Below are 7,840 nucleotides of genomic sequence, written 5' to 3' on the forward strand. Positions count from 1 at the left end.
ATGGTTCAGGGTAATCACCTGAGCAGTGAAACCAGATGCTTTCGTTGGTGGGTCAGTTTTGCTGTCCCCATCAATGCTGCCACGTCTAACTATACCGCTGTACTAGGTTGTCACATAGCTCACCTAGCACACGAGTTTGCTGAGCCTAAAGGCAAGATTAATTTCCATTCTTGTAAGAAGTTGGAAGATGGCCCTAAATTCTTGAAGTCTGGTGATGCAGCTATTGCAGACATGTCCCCTGGCAAGCCCAGGTGTGTTGAAAGCTTCTCTAACCGTCCTCCACTGCGTTGTTTTGCTGTTTGTGACACGAGGCAGATGTTTGCCATGAATGTCATCAAAGCTGTGGCCAAGGAGGCTGCTGGAGCTGGTAAAGCCACCAAGTCTCAGAAAGCTAAATAAATATTGTGCCAAACACTTCCCACGCCAATCTTGAGCAATGGGTAGAAGAACAGACTCAGAACTGCATTGATTATTTAAGTTTAATAGGAAAAGACTGGCTAATGATGGCAGCATCATAAAATCTTCAGAAGGAAAGAGGAAAGTTTGTGAACCATTTTTGTATATGACAGTTTTAAGTTAGTAGTTTTCAAAATCTGAATTTTTTAATGGAAATAACTTGATCAAAAATCGGTCACAGAATTTTGAGACCCATTAAAACAAGTGTAATGAGAAAAAAAAACAGAAAAAGAAAAAGCATGTAATCGAAGGTTGTGACTTCTAGATCAAAGTGTACAATGATGGCTAAAAGGAAGACTTAGTGGTTAAGAACACTTGTGTTCTTACAGAGGACCCAGGTTCCAAGAAATCCAAAATCCTCTACTGACCACTGTGTGTATTAGGTACACATGTGGTGTACATACATACGAATGTCCCTAGCATACAATAATTATAATATGTATCTTTAAAAGCACATACTGGTGCCCAATCCAATGAAAAACATAGATTTACGATAAAAAAAAATCATTTAATTTCTGTCAACCAAAAGCAAGTTCTAAATATTTATCAAGAGAAACATCCTGTAAATTTTATATTATGTGAATGACAAATTAATCATGTATTTAAATGCTACATGGTAAAGAAGTATGATTTCTGTACGCTCTCCTGCTGTCTTTTATCTTTGGTACTCCCAAGTTCTATCTGAACAATCCAAACACAGGAAAACAAAGAATTCTGCTCTTAGAAATCAAACAAATCGAAGTCTTTGTCGTCATAGCAACTACATTTTGATTTAGAGTTAATTACCAAAATAAATAAGAATATAATTCTCTTGTCAATGTCTTAGAGCTTTCTGTATAGAAATTTGAATATTATTGGTTAAAGTTATTCCAGCATGAGGCTGGAGAGGTGGCCTAGCATTTCAGAGTATTTACTGCTTTTGCTGAAGACTCCGGTTTGGCTCTCAGCACCCATATGAGCCAGTTCCCAACCGTCTGTAACTCCAATTCCTAGAGATCTGTCACCTTCTTCTGCCCTCTTGTGACACTGCACACAAATGTTGTATATACAAATAGTCAGGGATGCATACATACGTGTAAATAAACTTTTAAAGATTTTAAAAGATGTATGTCCAAAGTATATCTATGTGTTGTTAAATATAAAATTTGAGCACTTGAAAACATACCTTAAAACATCTGAGGTTCAAAAGCTGTTTATCTGAGGAAACTGGTCTACAAAATAAGTGAAAACCACAAACTTACAACTACTTCCAAATATGCTTACCAAAAAACTTATATCCAGAATATGAAAACTATAAGTATTAAAAAAAACAGAATAATAAAAACAGACTATTTAGATTCCACAAAGAAAATATGGATGGTCAGCACATACATGATAAGCTTTGAAATCATTAGGCAGTAGAAAAACAAAAATTAACATAATAATGAAATGCCACTACAAAGCCACAGGAGTACTGAAATTAAATATACTGGCAATACTAAGTATTGACCAAGATGTAAAAGAAGTGTCAAAAGAAATTTTTTTAAAAGATAGAGTGGTTTAGCAGCTTTGTGAGATTGGATTCTGAATAATGTTCTGTGAATATATTTCACACACAACAATATTCACAGACCATTGTTCACAATCTAATTTTCTTTTGATGGCTCTTTATACGCATCCATGGGGTTCTTAGCAGCTTTTACTAGATTTACCTCCTGACTGGGTGGGGTGTGGATATAATCACACACACACACATATGTATATAAGTATATGTATATATATAGATATATGCTGTTATAAATTTATGTTTTTCTAATTGTATTCTCCAAAATCTTCCTTGCTAATGCACAGAGAGGCAGATTTGTTTCTCTTAGGTAATATATAGAGAGAGGCAGATTTGTATACACATATCTAGAATCTGTCTTCAATGAATCCTTCCAATAACTGTGGCATATTTTGTGTGTGTATTTGGAGAGGGTAGAGCTTTCTACATGGGCAATTGCACTTTGTGTGGATACTTTTACTTCTTTCTCTAAAATCTTGATTCTGACGGGTTTGAACTGCCATTATAATGGAAATTAGAAGCCATGCTAACAGAAAATCTTGTCTTGCTGGGACATCAAACAGAATAACTCCATAGCATCTCCACACTCAAGGTAATGTTTCCCTTAGGTTTTATATAGGTGGGTTTTAGCAACTTAGAGAACCTCTCTCCTTCTTCTGATACGTGAAACATTTTAACAAGAATAATGATGAATTTTCTTTAACGCTTTTAAGTTTCTATTGAGATGCTCATAGGTTTTTCTTCTTTCAACTTTTAATCTGATTAATTGCATTAATGAATTTTATAATGTTAAAACATCATTTTATTATTAAAATAAAGCCAAAATGGTCATGATAGATTATATTATATTCTGCTGAGCTTATAGGCTAATATTATGAATAAAATATTTCCACTTATGCTCACGAACAAAACTGGTCTTCTTAGACTTTGTTATTGTGATTTGTTCTGGCTGAGTGTGGCTGTACATTTCTTTAGTCCCAGAATTTGGAAAGCAGAGGCAGGTGAGTATCTGTCAGCTCAAGGCTAATATGGTTCATATATAGCTAGTTCCAGGCCAGCCAGGACTACACAGTAAAACAAGATTGTTCTACAGCATTCTCCCTTTCTACTCTGTGCATGATTTCACATAAGACAAACATTTTTCTTAGATTCTCTGTCTAGAAACATGTTCATTTATTGATCTAAGGATTATAAGTCAATTCAAGTTGCTTATTCTTGTCATTCTACAAGTTTTATCGAAATATTTTAATCAGTCTAAGTTTTTTTTTAATTTGTTGACCTAAAGTTATAACTATCTTTTTTGGAAACTGTTTAATTCAAGACTTCTGGGTAAGACAGTGGAGGAGACGCTGCCTCCATGCGACACAGCTAAGGAGAAGTTAGATAAGAAAGAATAACTTGGAGGGAATATTTAAATATATTAAACATGCCCATTTTAATAAAGTCTGTATTAGCAATTCTTACATCTAATTTGGGAAAGGTTTGATTCTGTTGTCAATTGCCCGTGACACCTTATATATTTATGACCTATTTTTATTACTTCATAGTTGCCGCTGTGCTTTCTGTGAGGCGACCCTTAAGCCTTGTTTGAGTGTTTAGTTTTCCAAGAAGTACTGCCATTTGTTTCTCTTAGATACCAGAGGGCACTGTAGACACCACACGTTAAATTTAAATTCTCTGCTTCCAGGCTTCCAAGCATAAAAACAATAGAAATTCACACTCTAGTCCAGGTGGGAGCTGGCAAGAGGATGCTGGTTAAACTCCGCCGAAGCCAGCATTGAAGGAAAGAGTGTGCCTTTCTGCTTTCCTCAGGCTGTAGCAAAATGATTTCCGTCCAACATCCTTGCCAAAAGGAGCAGAGCCTTCCCACTCAGCCTCTGCATGGCAAACATGAGTCCCATGATGTCAGGTACCTTTGGGTTCTGCCCCGGACTCTCTCTGGCTTTGTACCTGGTTCATCTGATTTCTCTGCTTTGCGGCTGAGGGTTTTAACATCACTGGCTCATCACAGTGGCGCAAAAGAGAGCCCAGAATATTTAGTTCTCAGTGTATGCTCTTGTAAGGAAATATTGAATGTGAGCCATCTGAGCTGTTTTCCTGAATTGCATACTGCAGATAAAAACATTTAAATGGGAATTTAAATACCTGTTCTGGAGGACCTGTTGATTTTAGATTTAATGCTGGTGATTATGAGGTCGATTTAACCATATAGCTTTTGTCTTTAGCTTGATCTCATAAGTTCGATGAAAATCACTTTCACCCTAAAAAAAAAGAAAGAAAGAAAACAGAAAAGTTAGTAATTCAGTTTATCCAACAGAATGATTCATGTGTTTTGCAATTTTTAAAAGAAATTGAAGTAAGGTTTCATACTGTATTCTGCCATATTGAATAAACAGAACCTACAGTTTATTAATGTTGACAAAGACTTCTAGAGAATAAGTTAAACCAGTTGTAATCTCTACTAGACATGATGATAGAGTATTTAACAACATCATTGATTTTATATATATAAAATATATATTAAAAATATACTTTAAAATACATATAAATATATTTATATAATCAATTTTATATAGACAGATAGATCTAGCCTCCCTGTGATACAAATTTTTCTCCAAAACTTTGACAGATGGGGATGTGCTGTGGGAACTCCTTCAGACAATAGCCTTTCAGATACTAGCCCACTTGGGTGTGGTCTCTTGTACTATGAATGCAAAGATTAAGTTTGCATGGCCTCTCTCTCTCAGCTCTTGGATTCAGTTCCTGTTCCCCACTTGTGCAGAGGACTGTTGATCTGTGAATCAAACCCCTACATAAAAAAAAAAAAAAAACCCTTAGTATACTCAATTCTGAGGTAGGGGTAGACTACTTTATTGTGTCTATCTACAGGGATGTTGTCAATTCTTTATGGATCCTGACTGTGTGTGTTCCATTTCCATGCTACTCTCCTCCCTCAACACCTGCCTGTCATACCTCTCCCTTAGGGGCAATCCCTAGTCTTCGTATGTTTTAGGATTTATTTCCGTGTTGTTCCAAGCTTGCTATTTTCTCTTTTTGTTGTTATTTTGGTGTTGTTGTTTGGTTGGTTTTCGAGGCAGGGTTCCTCTGTAGCTTTGGAGCCTGTCTTGGAACTCACTCGGTAAACCAGGCTAGCCTCGAACTCAGAGAGATCCGCCTGTCTCTGCTCATGAGTGCTGGGACTAACGGAGTGTGCCACCGCCGCCGCCCATTCAAACTTGCTATTTTCATGACTATATCATCAGTGACTTCTATTGGATTTTGTTTTTCCTTCCAATGTACTATGTGCCTCTAGAAACACTGTTACAATTTCTACCTTTTGTCACCTGAACTCTCTAGCCTCCAGGGACACAAGCGGCTCTCTGTTGTGTTATCTGTTATTGTAGCAATCATTGGTCATTAATATCTCTTGTCTGTTGTGTTACTTGTTATTGGCACTACTTATAATTTGGGGTAAGGGTGAGAGGTCAGGAAGGAAGCACATTTTAAAACCCACCATACCTAGTTGAAGTCTCTTCACTTTCTTACATCACACACACACACACACACACACACACACACACACACACACCTCTAAGAAGCCTTTCTAGCACCTTCCTGATACTCACTGGTATTCTTCAAGATATGTCTCCTTTGCTGTGAATGACTAGATCTTATTCTATTGTGGGCTGTTCTTAGTAGCCTCTCAAAGTATTGCTCTCATTCAGTCTCTCCATTATGAATATGGTCGAGGATTCCCCATAACTCACCAAAGAAGCAAATATGCCTTTAAATTTTATTGTTTTATTTGAGGCAGTATTCTCATCTCAAAAAAAAGCATCATTTCGTTGAGACTTGGATCCTGCTTTATTGAGAATTATGCTAAACAGTATTGGCATACCAAGAGTTAAGACTTCTCTCACTCACTCCTTCTAGAGTTACTGTAACATTGACAGACTATTTTAGAAAGTCAAGAACATTATCAATATACATTTCTGTTAATTCCACTCAGACTCTCATCTGCATACCCCTCAGGTCTGCCAGAGGTAAAAGGTTATGTTCCAATACATCTCCCCACATGGTGAAACTGGATGCACTAGAATTTCTCGTGGAACAAGATCATTTTCAATGTTGAATATTAGCCAAAATCTCGTTACAACTTTCACCAATTCGTGGAGTAACCTTCATCCTAACGTTGTTTTCATACTTGTTATTCGGAGCCAGGCACCCTCATGGCAATGTTAATATTGTTTGAAAAGCACAAATTAAGATTTCCTAGCTGCAGAATTCCCTTCCCAACAGACTACTGCTGGAGAGAGAAAGAAATGATCATTTACCGAGTTTCCTCCAAATGCGAAGTGTGTGCATAAAGATTCACTCATTTAATCCCCACAGCAACCCAGAAGATGGGGACTGTTCAAAGTTCTGCACACGACTCCTCTAAGGGTGCCCATTTTTTTCTGGACATACGAGACTGTTTTTATCTGTTATGCCTTCAGTGTAGGTCAATAGTAGACCCACTGTGAGACTCCAGAAAAGGTCAATTGAATAAATGAGGCTTGAAAAAGGTTAAGAAAGCTGCTTGAGGTAAAAAAAAAAAATTCCCAAGAAGCAAAGTAAAGATCGAAACCCCATTCCGAGTCTAACTCTTAATGTTTATTAAAAATCCTAAGTTTTACCTCTTGTCAAAAAGCCACTGTGGAAATCAGGACAGAGAATTCTCACGCACTAAAAATAGACCCACCATACAAAGAAAAATATACACAAAGGGCTTGGCGAACATATTACAGAAATGCTGTAACAAATTTGCGTGTGCAAATTCTCAATAGCTAGGATTTGAAAATGGCCTATATTTATAAACAGTAGAATGAATAAAGAAAGCATGGCATGAATACAGAACGGGATTTTTATTTATCTATAAATAAAGATAAAATCATGAAATTTCAGGAAAGATTGTGGAACTGGTAATAATGTTAAGTGAAATAAGTTATAAACAAAAGACAAATTACAGTATTTACTCACACATAGAGAACATAGATCTCTCTCTCTCTCTCTCTCTCTGTGTGTGTGTGTGTGTGTGTGTGTGTGTGTGTGTGTGTGTGTGGCATTCATCTAGAGAGTGGATCATGAAAAATGATGAGGATACATTTAGGAATAGAAATAGGACCAGCAAGAAGAGGGGCAGAAATCAGGGAGGGGAATAAATTAGAACCAAGTATAATGGCACACATATATGAAAATAAAATCCACTGCTTAGCACACACTAACTTTAAAATAAATAGATAAATAATATACACAAACGTAACACCTGATAGAGATTATGCAGTTTAATAGCTGAGACTGCATAATGGTATACTTACAAATTTGGTAAAGAAGAGGAATTTACAACTGCTATCTCACTTTCAAAGGGTTCAGCTTTCTTTGATTTCTCCCTTCTCTTTTACCTACCTATTCTCTTAATCCTTATTAGTATTCTGTTGTTTATTACAGAAATTCAGATGACTTAAAACACTATATTCGTTAGGGTTCCTATTATTGCTGTTATAAAACACCATAGCCAAAAGCAACTTGGGGAGGAGAGAGTTTATTTCTGCTTGTCGCTTGTCCATCATCCAGGGAAATAAGATCAGGAACCCAGAGGCAGGAACTAATGCAGAGGCCATAGAGGAGTGTGGCTTCCTGGCTTGCTTTCCAGGGCTTACTCAGCTTGCCTTCAGGTAGCATTTAAGATCACCAGCCCAGGGATAGCACTGCTCACAGCACGTTGGACCCTCCCACCTCGATTCTTAAACAAGAAAATGCGACACAGGCTTTCACACAGACCAATCTGGTAGATGTGTTTTC

At 36.9% G+C, this 7,840-nt stretch overlaps 1 pseudogene; it reads left to right on the top strand.

The window, feature by feature from the left end:
- Positions 1-399, top strand: part of LOC101982037 — a 1,663-nt pseudogene extending 1,264 nt beyond the window's left edge.
- Positions 400-7,840: the final 7,441 nt, after the last annotated feature.

The sequence above is a fragment of the Microtus ochrogaster genome, linkage group LG7_11, assembly GCF_000317375.1.
Source record: "Microtus ochrogaster isolate Prairie Vole_2 linkage group LG7_11, MicOch1.0, whole genome shotgun sequence".
NCBI classification, from domain to species: domain Eukaryota; kingdom Metazoa; phylum Chordata; class Mammalia; order Rodentia; family Cricetidae; genus Microtus; species Microtus ochrogaster.